Source organism: Oncorhynchus kisutch, linkage group LG2 (genome assembly GCF_002021735.2).
Source record: "Oncorhynchus kisutch isolate 150728-3 linkage group LG2, Okis_V2, whole genome shotgun sequence".
In the NCBI taxonomy this organism is placed as follows: Eukaryota; Metazoa; Chordata; class Actinopteri; order Salmoniformes; family Salmonidae; genus Oncorhynchus; species Oncorhynchus kisutch.
Window position 1 is genome coordinate 11,582,465 of NC_034175.2, and position 18,629 is coordinate 11,601,093.

At 45.5% G+C, this 18,629-nt stretch overlaps 1 protein-coding gene across 1 annotated transcript in view; it reads left to right on the top strand.

Annotated features, from left to right (window-relative positions):
- Positions 1 to 7,562: 7,562 nt before the first annotated feature.
- LOC109901158 (t-SNARE domain-containing protein 1-like) overlaps positions 7,563 to 18,629 on the top strand; it is a 123,170-nt gene continuing 112,103 nt past the window's right edge. The window contains exon 1 of the mRNA XM_031787529.1: positions 7,563 to 7,667. The gene's annotated coding sequence lies outside the window, so the exon portion shown is untranslated. The remainder of the gene's footprint in view (positions 7,668 to 18,629) is intronic.

Consider the following 18,629-nt stretch of genomic DNA (forward strand, 5'->3'; position numbering starts at 1 on the left):
GTGTGCTGGCAACCATCCTGTGCTTGGAGGGGAGTGTGCAGTCCCTCCAGTCTCCAGCACCGATTATGGTACCAGCTCCCACACCATAACCTACCACCGTTCCACCGGAGCCGGTCCGTGGAATACCCCTGTCCCACCGGGAGCGCTTTGACGGCGCACCAGCAAGATGCAAGGCGTTCCTTCTACAATGTGACCTTTACCTCACTCACTACGCCGGGCTGTTTCCAGAAGAGACAGGGTTTCCACCGTCATCTCGGCACGGACCCGGATGGGCTCTGGACTGGGGTACCAAAGTCTAGGAGTCAGACAGACCCGAGGTTGAGTCCTACGAGCGCTTCACCATCCTCTTCCACTCGATGTTTCATCATCCTGTGGAGGGCCGAGAGGAGGATGAGTGTCTACTCCGACTACACCAGGGATCTAGGACCGCCTCTGAGTTCACCCTGGAGTTCCGGATCATCGAGACCTCCACCGGATGGAACGAGTTGGCTCTGGTCACCGTTTTCCACAGCAGACTGTGGGAGGAGTTACAGCTGTCATTTGACCAGCTCATCAGCATGGCGCTCTGGTTGAGCAACCTCCTGCGGTCCCGAAGATGACCTGAAGGAGGAATCTGGGACTCTGCTTCTATTGTGGATAAAGGGGTAATTTCTCCCCGACGTCCTCTCTATCCATTAGGATATGAGGAGGTGACAAGCCAGGGAATTCCCCTGCACAAACCCAGGTAGAAGGCAAGGTCTCCTCTCCTTGTCTGTCAAATCAACCAGTGTGCTTTCCTGTTAAATTACCTGAGTACCCTTGCCCTTCATTCCCGTTAGCTCTGATTGATTCCGGAGCTGCCGGGAATCTCTTAGATAGCGCATTCCTTTGGTTCACCCATTCCAGTTCGATCACTGGATAATAGTCCAATAGGGACAGGGCTCGTACATCAATTACTGTTCCTGTTCCTCTTTCTCGATTCTTGTTGACCCATGACACTCATTCAGAACAGATTACCTTCTTGATTATAGACAGCCCCATGCACACAATTGTTTTAGGTCTCCCCTGGTTGAGTTTGCATAACCCAGTTATTTCCTGGTCCGAGAGGAGACTGCTGGGTTGGTTGCAGGAGTGTCAGGGGAGGTGTCTTGCGGTGTCTGTCAACACCAGTACGGTGGAAAGTCCGGACTGTGCTCCTCCAGTGGATTTACTGGAGGAGTACCAGGATCTGCACCAGGTTTTCTCAAAGACCCAGGCTAAACGCCTGCCTCCCCATCGCCCCTGGGACTTTGCCATTGACCTGTTGTCTGACCCAGCCCTCCCGAGAGGACATGTCTATTCCCTCTCCTATGCGGAGACCGGGGCCATGGAGACCTATGTACAGGAGAGTCTCCAGCAGAGTTTTATCCGCCCCTTGAAGTGACCAGCCTCCTCAAGGTAATTTTTTTGTCAAGACGAAAGATGGGGGACTGTGCCCCTGCATTGATTATCAAACACTGGACAAGGCCACTGTCAAGTTCAGCTATCCTTTACCCCTCATCCACATCATCATCGAGCAAATGCACAGGGCGCAGTACTTCACGAAGCTGGACTTGAGGAGTGCCTACAATCTGGTGCGCATTCGTGCAGGAGATGAATGGAAGACCGCTTTTTCCACAACCACGGGCCATTACGAGTATCTCGTAATGCCTTTTGGCCTGTCTAATGCTCCTTCAGTCTTTCAGGCCTTCATCAATGAAGTGTTTCGGGACATGCTGGGATGGGGTGTAGTGGTGTATATAGATGACATTTGGTCTATTCTGCTGACAGCGTCTAGCATGTCTTAGTCAGGTCTGTGCTGAGAGGACTGTTGGAGCATGATCTATATGTTAAACAGGAGAGATGTTTGTTTTTCCAGAGGTCCATGTCCTTTTTGGGCATCTCATATCCATTGAGGGAGTGGAGATGGAGGAGCAACGTGTCAGAGCAGTCAGGTAATGACCCATCCCCAACTCTGTGAAAGCAGTTCAGCGATTCCTGGGGTTTGCCAACTATTTCCGGAGGTTCATCTGTGGCTTCAGCATGGTGGTTACGCCTCTTAACTCCCTGCTGAGAGGAGGTCCAAAGAGGATTCGTTGGACGGCGGAGGAGGAGAGGGCATTCGAGACGCTGAAGGCACGTTTCACCACTGCTCCCTTGTTGGCACATACCAATCCCTCACTCCCCTTCATCGTCGAAGTGGATGCCCCCAAAGTAGGTGTCGGGGCAGTGCTGTCCCAGCGTACCGGAACCCCTCCACAGCTGCGGCCCTGCGCTTTCTAGTCTAAGCAGAGTCCCGCCCAGAGGAACTACGACATAGGGGACCGGGATCTCTTGGCAGTCAAGAAGGCTCTGCAGGCATGGAGGCACTGGCTGGAGGGGTCCAAACACCCTTTCCTTTTGTGGATGGACTACCGCAACATGGAGTACATCAGGGCAGCGAAGAGGCTAAACCCAAGATAAGCCAGGTGGGCTCTATTCTTCACCAGGTTCCAATTCACGATTTCCTATAGGCCAGGCTCTAAGAATTTGAAGGAGGACGCCCTGTCTCGCTTCTATGATGCAGAGGAGAGGCAGGGAGAGGAGACCCACATCAACCCTCTGTGCCACATCATCGCGCCAGTGGTATGGAACGTGGACGCCGACATGCGGCAGGACCTGCGTACGGAACCCGCACCTGCACAGTGCCTGGAGAACCGTGCCAACGTGCCCACAGGTGTGTGGGACTGCATCCTTTCCTGGGCGTCATCCAGGGATTGGCCGTGCCATCGCCTGCCTAATGGAGAAGTACTGGTGGCCCACCTTGGCTAGGGACATCCGGGTTTACATCTCTTCCTGCTCCATCTGTGCTCAGTCTACGACACCCAGACACCTCCCTTTTGGAAAGCTCCTTCCCCTGCTGGTTCCACAACTACCCTGGTCTCACCTCTCGGTGGACTTTGTAACTGACCGTCCCCCCTTCCAGGAGAACACCACCATTCTCGTTATTGTGGACCAGTTTTCCAAAGCTTGTTGCTTCCTTCCTCTTCCTGGCTTACCACACGGGTATGAAAGGCATTCATGGAACGCCTGGTGGTCACGGTCAGTCTCACCTCTGGGTATCGGCCTTAAGCAAATGGGCAGGTGGAGAGGGTCAACCAGGAGGTGGGCAGGTTCCTGCGGTGTTACTGTCAAGATCGGCTGGGGGAGTGGGCGGAGTTTCTACCATAGGCGGAGTATGCACAGAATTCCCACCGCCACTCCTCCACTAACCCTACTCCTTTCCAGTGTGTGTTGGGGTATCACCCAACCCTGGCACCATGGCATCTGAGCCATACCGAGGCTACTGCGGTGGACGAGTGGTTTCGGCGTGCTGAGGAGATCTGGAACTCTGTGCACACTCAAATCAAATCAAATCCAATTGTATTTGTCACATACACATGGTTAGCAGATGTTAATGTGAGTGTAGCGAAATGCTTGTGCTTCTAGTTCTGACTAGAAGTAATATCTAACAAGTAATCTAGCCTAACAATTTCACAACAACTACCGTATACACACAAGTGTAAAGGAATGAATAAGAATATGTACATAAAAATATATGAATGAGCGATGGCCGAATACAGAATACAGTATATACACATGAGATGAGTAATGTAGGGTATGTAAACATTATATAAGGTGACATTATTTAAAGTGGCTAGTGATACATTTATTACATCCAATTTTTCATTATTAAAGAGGCTAGAGATGAGTCAGTATGTTGGCAGCAGCCACTCAATGTTAGTGATGGCTGTTTAACAGTCTGATGGCCTTGAGATAGAAGCTGTTTTTTAGTCTCTCGGTCACCGCTTTGATGCACCTGTACTGACCTCGCCTTCTGGATGATAGCGGGGTGAACAGGCAGTGGCTCGGATGGTTGTTGTCCTTGATGATCTTTTTGGCATCCCTGTGACATCGGGTGGTGTCCTGGAGGGCAGGTAGTTTGCCCCCGGTGATGCATTGTGCAGACCTCACTACCCTCTGGAGAGCCTTACGGTTGTGGGCGGAGCAGTTGCCATACCAGGCGGTGATACAGCCCGACAGGATGCTCTCGATTGTGCATCTGTAAAAGTGTTTTTGGTGACAAGCCACATTTTTCAGCCTCCCGAGGTTGAAGAGGCTCTGCTGCACCTTCTTCACCACGCTGTCTGTGTGCGTGGACCAAATTGGATGTAATAAATGTATCACTAGCCATTTCAGTTTGTCCATGATGTGTACGCCGAGGAACTTAAAACGTTACACCTTCTCCACTACTGTCCCGTCGATGTGGATAGGGGACTGCTCCCTGCTCCCTGTTTCCTGAAGTCCACCATCATCTCCTTTATTTTGTTGACATTGAGTGTGAGGTTTTTTTTCCTGACACCACACTCCGAGGGCCCCCATCTCCTCCCTGTAGGACATCTTGTCGTTGTTGGTAATCAAACCTTCCACTGTAGTGTCATCTGCAAACTTGATGATTGAGTTGGAGGCGTGCATGGCCGCGCAGTCATGGGTGAACAGGGAGTACAGGAGAGGGCTGAGCACGCACCCTTGTGGGGCCCCAGTGTTGAGGATCAGTGGGGTTAATGAGGTGACGTACCGTTTACAACTCCCTGTTGATTACCGCATTAACCCGACTTTTCATGTGTCTCTCCTCAGGCCAGTGGTGCCTGGTCCCCTCGCTGAGGCTGGTCCCAGTGACGCATCCCCCTCTGGACATCGAGGGAGGTCCGGTGTACTCAGTCCGGGAGGTCCTGGATTCGAGGCTTCGGGCGGTGTGTCTCCAGTACCTCATCAACTGGGAGGGGTACGTCCCAGAGGAGCAGTGCTGGGTTGAACATCCTGGATGCTTCGCTGACCAGGGATTTTCACCGTCGGCGCAGGGACCAACTCGCACCGCGCCCCTGTGGTCGTCCCGGTGTCTTCAGCGCGTCATGTGGGGCCCTCGCTCTTTTGTTTGTGTACAGCCCAGTGTTTTTGTATACTTGCTTGTTTTTGGTGTATTAAAAACTCATATTGTGTGTATGATAAAGGAAGCATATTTAACGGTGTGAAATGTATTAGAATAATAAGACTATAATCCAATAATGTGTGTGTGGGACAAGTTAAGAGTGAGAAATATATCGTTGAGAAAACAAAGGACAACTGAACTACACATGCCCTTCCATGGTCCCTCTAATCTAGGGAGGAGGGGAATGGCTAGAAACTGCCAGGTTGGTAGAAAAGTGATAAACTGTGTGTGTGTGTGTGTGTGTGTGTGTGTGTGTGTGTGTGTGTGTGTGTGTGTGTGTGTGTGTGTGTGTGTGTGTGTGTGTGTGTGTGTGTGTGTGTGTGTGTGTGGGTAGGTAGGTAGGGGTAGGAGTTATAAAAGGACTGTGTTTGCATTTTTGACTTCAGAGTACTCTCTCAATAAAGAACTAACCTATTGCAGACTCGGGGCTTTGTCCAATTCTTCATTAACCATGGTCTTACACACTTCTGGGAATTGGTCAAAGCTATAGTGATAGTTGAGTTCAACCATAAAAATTCTCGTGACAGTGTTCCTGCGCCTGTCTCCAAAATCCTTTATACCAGCATGACAATATTCTCACTGTAAATATCTGAATTTATTAGTACAACTCTATCTATTTGTATCTGTATACATTTCCATGTATCATTGTTCTGTTGTTTACTGTAACATAGTTAACATCTACATTTAATTTATTCTTCTTGATGAATTCATCATCCATAATGTTAACAGTTGAAATTGAACATACCACTAAATGTTTTGAGAATTTGTTATAACAGTTTTGAGCAGCAGTATTAAAATAACACAGTCTCATATCTGTGAGCATATCTGAACAAGAAGTCTGCAGCTAAACTATTAACACCCCCCACCTCCAAAAAAACAACTAACTAATATTACTGATGATGTCCAGCATTTCTCATATTTCACCTCGACCCTCCCTCCCTCCCTCCCTCCCTCCCTCCCTCCCTCCCTCCCTCCCTCCCTCCCTCCCTCCCTCCCTCCCTCCCTCCCTCCCTCCCTCCCTCCCTCCCTCCCTCCCTCCCTCCCTCCCTCCCTCCGGCCAGCAGTCTTGTACACAGAGGAGACACAAATGGCCCAAAACCTACCACAGAACTGTGGACGATGCCAAACATGTCCGTCTGAAATGAAAACCACAGATGGTACTGTGTACCAGTTACAGAGATTCTATATTTCTACTTAAGTCTGTGGTACAAACAATCAGACAAAACACAGAGAGCAGTAAGATGATTGTACTTTACAGAAGACTGTACTTCAAGATACAATATCATACACAATGGCAGAGATGATAGTGGTGGGTTTGGGTAAACAGTAACAGTTTAGTGGACTATCGTAACATTAGATTTGCACAAACTGCCTTGAGGCCACTTAACATGCATGACTGAAAGAGATACCAAGAGAACAGACTTAGGCAGGAGTCCCATCCCCTCGTCCCTCCGTGGCTGTGGCTGCCATAAACACCCAGTGTGAGGGTGTGAAGGACGACAGAGAGAGAGGCAGGGAGGAGTGATATTTTGCCAATGTTAGTTAGGGCATTCTTCCCCTGGAGAGCCCAGCAAGTAATCCTATTGCTATGGAGGAGACAGTGCTGCCTCTCCATGAGGACTGTCACCTCTGGTCCCAGAAGATCCTGGTTTACCCTGTTTCACCCAGGTTAATGTAATATTAATCTCTCCTTCACACTTCCTTACCTCTCTGCCATTCACTGGCTGTGACTGGCCCACTATACACTCACTCACCTCACTGAGGTCAGATACAGCTCCAGTTTAGAGATTCCTCTCTCTCTCTCTCTCTCTTTCTCTTTCTCTTTGTTTCTCTCTCTCTTTCTTTCTGCAGACTCTCCTTGATGTAAGGTCCATAGACTGTAAGGATCGACGCCGGAGATGAGAAGCAGGTATGGGGAGTCAAACATTTAATCGGGAACAGACAAAAAAACAAGACAGGGTCAGGGACAAGACAATCAATGCAGAAGCAGGGAACATAGCGGGGAACCAGACAAATATAGGGAAGGTAATAACAGAGGTGATTGAGTCCAGGTGAGTCCAATAATTGCTGATGCATGTGACGGGGGGAAGGCAGGCGTGCATAATGATGATGGCAGGCGTGCGCAATGCTGGGGAGCCTGGCTCCCTCGAGCGCCAGGGGGGAAGCGTGGGAGCAGGCGTGACAATAACAACATTAAGTGGAACACAACACTTTCGAACTCACAGGATATATCCCAGATATGAAACACTTCATTAGGAAAAATAGAAGAAGTTAACATAACCATGTGTTTCCAGTTTTAGATTTAAAAAATGTAGATAATTTCTATCACCGCATGCGAAATGTATATTACACAAATTACAGACATAGATTACCCATTGCATAAAGCATTCATTAAGAACAATGAATCCACTTTGTTTCATTTTCTATTTTTTCTGTTTCAATCTCTGTAATTGCGATTGTTCCTTGATTTCCGCAGTCAATTTGCCACTCTGTACTGCATATCCCAGAGTGCATTTCTACTGCCTAAGCTGTCATATGACCGTGCTGGAGGAGCAGGTGGCAGGTCATGTGATGTTTAAGCCTTAGCTGTCTGGAAGCTGCTGCTAAATTGGAGTTGAATCTCAGAGCACGACACTCACTCTCTCTCTCTTTCCAGAGGAAGGTAATGTGTGGGAAACCCAACCTTCTTTTTCATGCTGGTTTTCTCTCGTTATCTGAATAGTGCTGCGGTCAGAGACAACGGGAATGGAAGGAGAGAGAGAGAGAGGGGAATGAGGAGGAGGCAGGGATGAGAGGGAAGAGAGGAAGCCATTAAGGATGCTCTTCCGTTGATGCATCCAGGAAGCAGAACCAGGAAGGACTGAGATTTATTGTACTTTGTTATTGTTAGTACGCTATGTGTCTAGCCTGTGTGTGTGTGTGTGTGTGTGTGTGTGTGTGTGTGTGTGTGTGTGTGTGTGTGTGTGTGTGTGTGTGTGTGTGTGTGTGTGTGTGTGTGTGTGTGTGTGCGTGTGCGTGTGCGTGTGTGTGTCAAAATATAACCTCGGGAGATGGAGTGATACATATAGGAATAGAGAGATAGATAGATGGTGGGATGTACAGTATATGCTGTTTATCTGGTTATCACTGTCTGTTGTTAAACCACCCTCAGCTGTCTGAAAGAGAACACTCAGCCAGCATGCTGCCGGCTTCCTCTTCAGGCAGGCAACCAATCAGCAATGCTTGAGGCTCTCTGTTTATCCCTCTCTCGGCCAATTAGTTTGCACATGGTTTCCGACTGCCCAATCAGCTCCTTCCCCTGCTGCTGATGTGCTTTGGGTTGTCATAGACGTGGCAAGTCATACGTGGATGAGGTTTACAGGTTTTGTTACGTTCTTATCAAGTTATTACACATCAATACACATAATAATACTTTATATTTACTCTGCCACATTACTACACATAATAATACTCTATATTTACTCTGCCACATTACTACACATAATAATACTCTATACGGTGCATTCAAAATGTATTCAGACCACTTGACTTTTACGCATTTTATTATGTTACGGCCTTGTTCTAAAATGTATTACGTCCCCCCCACCTCATTAATCTACACACAATACCACATAATGACAAAGCAAAAACAGGTTTTTAGAGTTTTTTGCAAATGTATATTTAAAAAACGTATTACAAATTTTACATTTACATAAGTATTCAGACCCTTTACTCAGTACTTTGTTTAAGCACATTTGGCAGCGATGACAGCCTCAAGTCTTTTTGGGTTAGACGCTACAAGCTTGGCACACCTGCATTTCTTTGTAGCTTTTTACACACGACCACAGTCTAAGGCTGGCACTAAGATAGCATTGTATGAGCTGTATTCCGCCATAAGCAAACAAGAAAACGCTCACCCAGAGGCGGTGGTCCTAGTAGCTGGGGATTTTAATGCAAGGAAACTTAAATCAGTTTTACCTCATTTTTTATCAGCATGTTAAATGTGCAACCAGAGGGAAAATAACTCTGAAAAACCTATACTTCACACAGAGATGCATACAAAGCTCTCGCTCGCCCTTCATTTGGCAAATCTGACCATAATTATATCCTCCTGATTCCTGCTTACAAGCAAAAATTAAAGCAGGAAGCACCCATGACTAGATTGATAAAGAAAAAGGCTGTCAGATGAAGCAGATGCTAAGCTACAGCACTGTTTTGCTTGCATTGAGGAGTACATCACATCTGTCATTGGCTTCATCAATAAGTGCATTGATGACGTCGTCCCCACGGTGACCATATGTACATACCCCAACCAGAAGCAATGGATTACAGGCAGCATCCGCACTGAGCTAAAGGCTGGAGCTGCCGCTTTCAAGGAGTGGAACTCTAACGCAGAAACTTATAAGACATCCCGCTATGCCCTCCGATGAACCATCAAACAGGCAAAGCGTCAATACAAGACTAAGATCGAGTCGTACTCTACCGGCTTTGACCCTCGTCGGATGTGGCCAGGGCCTGCAAACCATTACAGACTACAAAGGGAAGCACAGCCGAGAGATGCCCGGTGACACAAGCCTACCGGATGAGAAGACAACTTCTATTCTCACTTCGAGGTAAATAACACTGAAACATGCATGAGAGCACCAGCTGTATGGGAAGACTGTGTGATCACGCTCTCCGCAGCCAATGTGAGTAAGACCTTTAGACAGGTCGACATTTACAAGGCCGCAGGGCCAGACAGATTACCAGGACGTGTACTGCGAGCATGCACTGACCAACTAGCAAGTGTCTTCACTGACATTTTCAACCTCTCCCTGTCCAAGTCTGTAATATCAACATATTTCAAGCAGACTACCATAGTGCCTGTGCCCAAGAACACAAGCAGACTACCATAGTGCCTGTGCCCAAATGACTACCGATCTGTAGCACTCCACACTGCCCACATAGCCATGAAGTGCTTTGAAAGGCTGGTCATGGCTCACAATCAACACCATTCATCCCAGAAACCCTAGACCCACTCCAAATTGCATACCGCCCCAAAAGATCCACAGATGATGCAGTCTCTATTGCACTCCACACTGCCCTTTCTCATCTGTACAAAAGGAACAACTATGTGAGAATGCTATTCATTGACTACAGCTCAGCGTTCAACACCATAGTGCCCTCAAAGCTCATCAATAAGCTAAGGACCCTGGGACTTAACACCTCCCTCTGCAACTGGATCCTGGACTTCCTGATGGGCCACCCCCAGGTGTTAAGGGTAGGAAACAACACATCCGCCACGCTGATCCTCAACACGGGCCTGTCAGGGGTGCGTGCTCAGGCTCCTCCTGTACTCCCTGTTCACTCATGACTGCATGGCCAGGCACGACTCCAACACCATCATTAACTTTGCCAATGATACAACAGTGGTAGGCCTGATCACCGACAACAACGAGACAGCCTATAGGGAGGAGGTCAGAGACCTGGCTATGTGGTGCTAGGACAACAACCTCTCCCTCAACGTGATCAAGACAAAGGCGATGGTTGTGGACTACATGAAACAGAGCACCGAGCATGCCCATCATTCTCATCGATGGGGCTGCAGTGTAGCAGGTTGAGAGCTTCAGGTTCCTTGGTGTCCACATCACCAACAAACTAACACGGTCCAAGCACACCATGACAGTCATGAAGAGGGCACGACAAAACCTATTCCCCCTCAGGAGACTGAAAAGATTTGGCATGGGTCCTCAGATCCTCTAAAGGGTCTACAGCTGCACCATCGAGAGCATCCTGACTGGTTGCATCACTGCCTGGTATGGCAACTGCTCAGCAGGGTAGTGCGAACGGCCCAGTACATCACTGGGTGCAAGCTTCCTGCCATCCAGGACCTCTATATCAGGCGGTGTCAGAGGAAGGCCCTAAAAATGGTCAAAGACTCCAGCCACCCTAGTCATAGACTGTTCTCTCTGCTACCACACGGCAAGCGGTACCGGAGTGCAAAGTCTAGGGCCAAGAGGCTTCTAAACAGCTTCTACCCCCAAGCCATAAGACTATGGAATATCTAGTCAAATGGCTACCAAGACTATTCACATTGCCCCCCCCCCTCTCCACACCACTGCCACTCTTTGTTGTCATCTATGCATAGTCACTTTAATTAACTCTACCTACATGTACATACTACCTCAACTAACCGGTGCCCCGCACATTGACTCTGTACCGGCACCCCCCTGTATACAGTATATTGTTATTCTTTACTGCCCCTCTTTAATTACTTGTTACTTTTATCTCTTATTCTTATCTTTATTTTTTTTAACTGCACTGTCGGTTTGAGTCAGTGACTAATAAAATTTGATATGGTTTGATTTGGGGAATTTCTCCCATTCTTCTCTGCAGGCCCTCTCAAGCTTTGTCAAGTTAGATGGGGAATGTTGCTGCACAGTTATTTTCAGGTCTTTCCAGAGATGTTCAATCAGGTTCAATTCTGGGCTCTGGCTTGGCTATTCAAAGACATTCAGAGACTTTTCCCGAAGCCACTCCTGCATCCTCTTGGCTGTGTGCTTAGTGTCGTTATCCTGTTGGAAGGTAAACCTCGCCCCAGTCTGGGGTCCTGAGCGCTCTGGAGCAGGTTTTCATCAAGGATCTCTCTGTATTTTGCTCCGTTCATCTTTGCCTCAATCCTGACTAGTCTCCCAGTCCCTGCCCCTGAAAAACATCCCCAAAGCATGATGCTTCCACCAACACGCTTCACCGTAGGGATGGTGACAGCTTTCCTCCAGACGTGACGCTTGGCATTCAGACCAAGTCGTCCAATCTTCATTTCATCAGACCAGAGTTTCTTGTTTCTCATGGTCTTTGAGTCTTTAGCTGTATTTTGCCAAACTCCAAGCGGGCTGACTTGTGCCTTTTACTGAGGAGTAGCTTCCGTCTGGCCACTCTACCATAAAGGCCTGATTGGTGAAGTTCTGCAGAGATGGTCCTCCTGGAAGATTCTCCCATCTACACAGAGGAACTCTAGAGCTCTGCCAGAGTGACCATCGGGTTCTTGGTCACCTCCCTGACCAAGGCCCTTCTCCCCCGATTGCTCAGTTTGGCCAGGCTGCCAGCTCTGGGAAGTGTCTTGGTGGTTCCAAACTTCTTCCATTTTAGAATGATGGAGGCCAATGTGTTCTTGGGGACCTTCAATGCTGCAGGGTCACACAGCTGCATAAGACAAAGCCATGTTCCCACCAGCACAAGCATATACATATACCCCGATTTAGGTGACGTCTCCTCCTTCCCTCGAAACAATACATCTTAATTGCTAGGCAGGAAGTTAAGTGATGTGGGTAATAAACTGTTCCTTCTCCCTTGCTGTGACCTGACCTGACCTCTTACTGTGACCTGACCTGACCCCATTCTTCACTAATCCACAGCTCTCCACCCTTATTAGTGACCGCAGCCATGTGATTGCCTTTCCCTTACTCAGTAACATTCCAAGCCCCTGGCTCACATTCAACCTTAATTGACTCCAGCATTTACATTCCTCCTACAGAAAACCATTAACTTCTGGTGTAACAACCAGACTGTGGCACTTCCCTTTTCCATAGGATACCTATGATTAACAAAATATTTCAAGTTTGGAAGAACCCATCAGTGCCTTTCCAAATCATGTCTAGTCAATGGAATTTACCACAGGTGGACTCCAATCAAGTTGTAGAAACATCTCAAGGATACTTAATGGAAACAGGATGCATCTGAGCTCATTTCGAGTCTCATTGCAAAGGGTCTGAATACTTATTTAAATAAGGTATTTCAGTTTTCTATTTTTAATACATTTGCAAAATGTTCTAAAAACCTGTTTTCACTTTGTCATTATGGGGTATTGTGTGTAGATTGCTGAGGAAATTAATTAATTTAATCCATTTTAGAATAAGGCTGTAACGTAACAAAATGTGGAAAAAGTCAAAGGGTCTGAATACTGTCCGAAGGCACTGTATTTACTCTGCCACAGTACTACACATAATAATACTCTATATTTACTCTGCCACATTACTACACGTAATAATACTCTATATTTACTCTGCCACATTACTACACGTAATAATACTCTGTTTACTCTGCCACATCACTACGCATAATAATACTCTATATTTACTCTACCACATTACTACACATAACAATACGTTATATGTACTCTGCCACATCACTACACATAATACTACTCTATATTTACTCTGCCAATTGACTACACATAATACTACTCTGTTTACTCTGCCACATTACTAGACATAACAATACTCTATAGTTACTCTGCCGCATTACTACACATAATAATACTCTGTTTACTCTGCCACATTACTACACATAACACTACTCTATATTTACTCTGCCACATTACTACACATAATAATACTCTATATTTAATCTATCACATTACTACACATAATAATACTCTATATTTAATCTGCCACATTACTACACATAATAATACTCTATATTTAATCTGCCACATTACTACACATAATAATACTCTGTTTACTCTGCCACATTACTACACATAACAATACTCTATATTTGCTCTGCCACATTACTACACATAATAATACTCTATATTTGCTCTGCCACATTGCTTATTGAAAACAATATAGAACAATATATATTTTTTGTATCTCTTTCTCTAAGTTTGAACCATTCTCTTGCTCTCTTATGTCTGTCTGTCTCTCTCTCTCTCTCTCTCAATCTCTGTTTGTGGGTGCATCCTATAGATGACTCATCCCCACTTTTCTCTGTCTCAGTCCACCTCTGTAGTACAGCACTCATTGTGGACTGGTCAAGTAACTACCACCCCATTATCTTCTCACTTTTGTCAGACATGTTTATATGTAATCCCCTATTGACCATTCTGTAGTAATGGCTACTACTTTTCTCACAAATAAGCTGAAGTATTTCAGCACACCAATGCATTTATCTCCTTGTGATCTAAGTATATCTCTATGTGCTCTTTGTTTTCATGTGTTGTTATAAAGGGGGGAAAAAGCCAGGTTCACCATCAAAGGTGGATGTCACCCGTCCTTATTGTGCAGACTGCAGGGTTGGAGTACAGCTTCAGGGGGTGTAGGTGCTGTCTGTGGTGCTGATATGATTAGATTGACTGGTGGTAACTTTGAAAGGTGCTCTGCGTGATTGTCATGGGTAGAGTCACTGTACAGACTTTGTTAATGTTCCTGGTGTAGTTAGATTGACTGTACAGACCCTGTCTGTGGTCCTGATTTGTCAATAGTTTGACTGGTAGTAACCTATATAAGTGCTGTCCATGGTCCTGGTTATGTTAAATCACTGTACAGATGCTGCCCATGGGCCTGATGTGGTCCTTTCCCTGGTGGTGCTGAATGGAATGTGACAGTGTGTATGTTAGCTAGATGACCCATTGGCCACACCTTGTGCCCTGAACAACAATTGCCCCTAAAAACCAACTTCTCATTTAAAAAACAGCCTGGCTTCGACATGAGTCAGAAACATTTATTCAACTGTCAAAATTGACAACAAAGTGTAAATAGGTTAATTTTGGGGGGGAAAAGTCAGTCTTATCCAAAACAGAGTTTTGTGAAATTTGAGGTCGTGAACAGAATCACAATGTAAATAAAGGTTGGGTTTGTATTCATCCTGCCCAAATGCCCACAACTGGCAGCACACCAGTAATTATCCATTTGGAGTTCAGCTGCAGGCGACCCAATCGTAATGCCCTAGTTAAATTTGGGTTGACTTTGGATATCCTTACGGGGCTGGTTAGGGACCATCAGAAAATTACACAATGTATATGGGACAATATATTAAAATTCCCAAATCTCCAAATGTCAATGACTTAAAAACCAATTAAAGTGTATAAATTCACATGTAGTAAACATTTATTGAGAAAGGTATAAGGTGTGCAACATGAAAATATTGTCTCATTTACATTGTGTAATTTTGTGACAGTCCCTAACTATCCCCAGAGATAGGCTATCCAAAGTCAAACCAATTTTGCTCGATCGCACGCCAGCTGGCTGAAGCTAATTGGCTAAATAATTTGGCTAACTCTTCCCAACTGCAAACACACGAGACACCCACATCAAACCACACGTTTGAACTCAGTCATGGCCGCTAGCATTTCTTAATGAACCAAATCTAAAATGAGGACAAATCAGGACCTTTAAATCTGACTCACCTCAAATCAAATGGAATCAGGACATAACCATCCATTGTTTGATGAATGTGATTGTTTGTGATGCTGTTGCCAACTTATAATCATATCTCAAAGATCGGAGGAGGGAGGACATCTTGATGATGAACTCTTGAGGTTGTCATTCAGTTATTATTATGTGTGTTATCAAATCATTCCTAGGTCAACTACTCTCATTAATTACACTATTATCATCAAGACTGTCTGACGGCATCAATTACTATTCCAAGGTCATTTTCTCCATTACACTGTTAACTTGATTAGATTGCCCAGGTAGGAAAAAAAAGAGTAATTCAACAACAAGTCATCACAATGGTAGTGTAATTAAGGGAACAATGTTCAATGTATATATAAAAACAGGCATATCATTAAAACTATTTTCCTCCCAATCGAAAGATTATGTTGAGCATGATCGGAGGTGAGATGGTAGGATGGGATGGAAATTGTTATGATTGCATACTGTAAGTAAGAGACTGAATCCTGGGTAGTAATTGAGGCCCCATTGTGAAGGAAGGAGACAATTGGAGGAGTAGGCCATAGCTGTAGATTTACTAATTTGTGGATCAAGACGGACAAGGAGGCGTGGCCATCTTCGATTCCCAATAACAAGGCCAGTGGTCTGTGATGTGTGAGTAATGGCTGGACGGAAGGTTAGACATGATTTAAAATAATCAGTTCTCATGCGAACTCAGATGCACTCCGATACAAGAGAAGCCGACTAAAGGGTTGATGGGACAATTAAAAGTTTGCTGGTACACCAATGTTCTCTCAGAGGACACAGAGACTGGGTCAGGCGAAATAAATGTCCAGTATATGGGTCAAATGGGAGACCGTTTATAACAAACCTCCATAAAAGCACCAATTTTGGTGTTCCTGCTTGTCTGCTTTCTACATGATTCTGTCTTATTTTATCTGAGATTAAACTCTCATGGTGAAAATAGTTATTTTTATGTGGCAACCTACTACGGGGAACACTTTAGGGCTTGGACCACTTTTAATTGTATTATAACAAACACTATAAACTTAATTTATCTATTTTTTAACCAGTTTGGATTCTGCAGATTCCACCAGTATAATATCAACATTAAGACTTATCAACTGTAAATACATGCACATAGTATATGTACACCATATGTTATTTTGTTGTCTATTCTAATAAAAACATCCCATTACAGCATGTCAAAGGTTTTATCGTATTCTACCCCTCTTCTGGCTGCATGCTTCGTGAATTGGAGGACCTTATTGATCGTATCAGATTAGTTAAGTAATTGATTGTTACTGGTTATTAACCTCTCAGAACGCTGGGCCGGGCTAGCGCAGACGGAGGACAGACCCTAATTATTCACCAATGGCAGCCGGACACTAATGAAATGAGTTCCTGGTTCTGCCTCACAACTCTGTTCGTTCCAGGAAGTATTGGCAAGGGCTATGAGATGCCAGAGTTTACTATGCTGGAGAAGGAACGAAAACCTCCAGAAAAAAACTAAGCAGGAGAAATTGATGATCTATTAATAAAGTGTGATTTGGTGTGGAAACCTATGTGTGTATGTGGGTCAGAAAATTAGACAAGCAATTAGTGTGGTTAAAATATGTACAAAAAATGACAGATATGATCCATCACACACTACATATCACAGCACAGATATTCATTTAAATTAAATCAACCCTCTATTATGTTAATCGAAATGTAACGTTTTTTGTTGTTGTTTAGAGCACTCATAATTCTCCATTTGTGGAAGCAACACATTTTTTTATGCCTGCTACCTTTGGGTATTTGTCATGATTATCATGACTCACAAACACACTGCAGATGGATTGTTACCACCCTCTGCTATGAAGCGTCAGAGTCAAGATTCCAGAAAAGTGTCACCCCGACCCAAAGTATGCAATCACATCTCTAGCCAGCTTGAGAATGATCATAATTATGTCACACTTACAGTATGTCACTAGACACAGCTTGAGAATGATCATAATTATGTCACACTTACAGTATGTCACTAGACACAGCTTGAGCCTCAGTTGGAAAGTCCACAAGAGTGCGTGCCCAGATGACTTGTTGAGGTGTTTTCTGTGTTGATGAATGTCATTGCTGCAGGGTTGGGATTATCTTGTTAGAACCAATAAATCCCAGCCATGTCTATTGGGCTTTGTTTACACAGGCAGCCCAATTCTGATATTGTTTCCACTAATTGCTATTTTGACTAATGCGATTAGCTCTGAAAACGATATGATTTGAAAATATCTGATTTGATTGGTCAAAAGATCAGAATTGGTCTGCCTGTGTAAAGGTAGCCTTATAGGTTATTGCCTTTTATCTCTTGATGGTTGGCTATAGTCCTAATGATTCTGCTTCATGTACTGTGATACATCTTCTCACACATTATTCATTGTTCAATAACATTTAACATGTTTTTGCCATAGACATTAACCATGTGCAGCCATGTGTATGTGTGTGTTCCCCCTTATCTTTCTGGGGGTTGTGTAGCCATGGTGATGCTGTGAGGGATCCAGGAAACAGATAGCCGCAAGGTGAAGCATATGTGGCAGGCAGAGAGAGAGGCACCAGAAGGCCACAGTGTGGATATCCAGTTGGCTCCTCTCCCCAGCAAAGGTCAGGAAGCCCCACAACCACAGAGGACGAGGCTGCCTCTCCTCATGCCAAGCCCAGAACAGCCACCCTCCCCTGGGAAGAAGACTCCCACAGGTCTCCCAGACACAGAGCCAGGGATGAGCCATGTAGGCTGGCAGTACTGGCAGTGGGACTCAGTCAGGCCTCCCATAGACAGCCATTGATGCATGGCAATGATGGCATTATTTCATGCAGAGTGTTTGTTTCTCTGCAGTAGGGTAGGAGGGTAAGTAAAGGCGGAGCCACAGTAGTGTATGGTTCATCAGCCAAATGACATGCTCCACCAAATCTGGGACCACCCATCCAGTAATGGAACGACATAGCTGGCTTTATCCAGAGGATGTTTCAGGATACATATTAGAATTCAGGTGCTAATGTTTTATCAGAGACATGAGAATTAAAACGTATGAAAAGCTATTCCTAGAAGATGATTTTAGAGCAGATATGATTTGGAATTGGGTCAGTTTGGAGTTGCCCGATTTCACTTTGTCTCTCCCTCTCTCTATCTCTCTCTCACATACACACACACACACCCTGTGGGTGCAGCTGGTCTAATGAAATATGCCAGCACACCCTTCCATTTGTCACTGAGCCGTGGGCTTGTGTGAGTACTTGGGGCGTTGGTGTGTGTGTAATGTGTGTGTGTTGTGTGTCTGTAGCGCAGTGGCCAGCTTGGGGGTCAGAATCTTGGTCTGCTTCTCTGTTGACTTGGACGTCTGCTTGCCTCCCTTTCATCGCCCCAGGAGATTAGGTTTCACCAGCTGGATGTGTACTGTTGGCCCCAGAACGCACTCTTCAGTTTGTTAGACAAAATCCTGCCTCCCAGAAGTGAAATA